This window comes from Chrysochloris asiatica, unplaced genomic scaffold (assembly GCF_000296735.1).
Source record: "Chrysochloris asiatica unplaced genomic scaffold, ChrAsi1.0 scaffold00209, whole genome shotgun sequence".
NCBI lineage: Eukaryota > Metazoa > Chordata > Mammalia > Afrosoricida > Chrysochloridae > Chrysochloris > Chrysochloris asiatica.
In genome coordinates this window covers 5,478,015-5,479,557 of record NW_006408727.1, presented here as the reverse complement: position 1 = coordinate 5,479,557, position 1,543 = coordinate 5,478,015, and the positions used below count along the sequence as shown (strand labels likewise).

At 39.7% G+C, this 1,543-nt stretch overlaps 1 protein-coding gene across 1 annotated transcript in view; it reads right to left on the bottom strand.

Moving 5' to 3' along the window:
- LOC102822908 (gamma-aminobutyric acid receptor subunit alpha-2-like) overlaps positions 1–1,543 on the bottom strand; it is a 286,045-nt gene that overhangs the window by 228,170 nt on the left and 56,332 nt on the right. The gene's annotated exons all lie outside the window — the stretch shown is intronic.

Below are 1,543 nucleotides of genomic sequence, written 5' to 3'. Positions count from 1 at the left end.
TGGAGGATCAGAGAAAAAGAGGAAGACCCCCAACGAGATGGATTGGCCAGGTGGCAGCATCGACGGACTCAAGTGTGGCAGTGGTAGTGAGGTTGGCCCAGGATTGGACATTGTTTCATTCTGCTGTGCATAATGTCGCTATGAGTCGGTGCTGACTCGGCACCTAACAACAACAACAACAGGGCTACTGATAGGAGCTCTGATAGCGTAGTGGTTATGAATCGGGCTGCTAACCTCAGGGTCAGCAATTCGAAACTACCAGCTGTTCCATGGGAGAAAGTGGGGCTTTCTGCTCCTGTAAAGATTTACAGCCTTGGAAACCCTGTACAGGGTCGCTATGAGTTGGAACAGACTCCACAGCACATCACAAGAACAACAAGGGCTACTCATAATAAACATAGCCCTGATGTGGTGCTTTAGTATATACTGGACGTCAAAGTCAGTTTGCACTGCAAAGTTTGCAGTTCAAGCTCAGCAGCCACTTCATGGAAACCTTACACAAGATTACTATAGGTCGAAACAAAGTCAATGGTACTTAAAAACAGCAATTATTACAGAAAAAAAAACCTGCCACATCTTTATCCCATGGAACAGCTGGTGGATTTGAACCACTAACCTTTTGGTAAGCAGCTGAGTGACTAGACACTGTATCACAAGGGCTCCTTTTATGAACATTAAAGGGACTAATATTTGAGAAGTGTTTATTGTGATGCTTGTAGCATAGCAAACACTCAAAAAAACTGAAGGCACTGACAATGAGGACAACCATAAGGATGACGGTAATGAGCTTCAGCAATGCCAGCTGTAGCTGAATAACTGCAGGCAGGTTCCAACCACAACATCAGCAGTTCAAACTCAGCAGCCCCTCCTTGAAAACCCTATACAGTTGGAACTCACTCAACAGCACTTAACAACAACAACAACAATTAATGAAGTTCTTTCTTTGCGATTTTTTTTTCAGCTTCTGAATAACCCATGATTAAATGATGACTCTCAGGTAAAAATGTTTTATTACTTTTTTTATATCTCCACTCTGCTCTCAAACCCTACACTCAGCTCCTTAGAGGATACTGTTAGTTAGCATACTATGCTGTGTCAGGAGGAATTATTTTCTGACTTTGAAAATAAAGAACTTTAAATTTCTTTCTTTTTTCTATTATTTTTGCAAGACTCAGGTAAAACATGCTCAAGATAGAACTTATTATTAATTGGATTGTGGTGTGGGCAATGTTGGAAAAATTAAATTTTTATAATCTTTTAACAGGAAACTGCTAAGTAAATACAGTTAAGAAGTCTATGGTAATATTGCCATATGGAATCAAAATCTCATTAAGAATGTTTTAATCACTATCTCAACTACAAGCATTGAATAGGTAGTGATTCCAGATTAACATATTCTCTGAGTTAGCTCCAGTATAACAATGACTACGTTGATGCTTGCCTACCATTAAGTCTGTACACAACCACTGTCCCCAATGCAATTGATCTAGATTTAATCTCAAGTTTATGCTTTGATCTATGATCTTCCTTATTCACTGCCCAA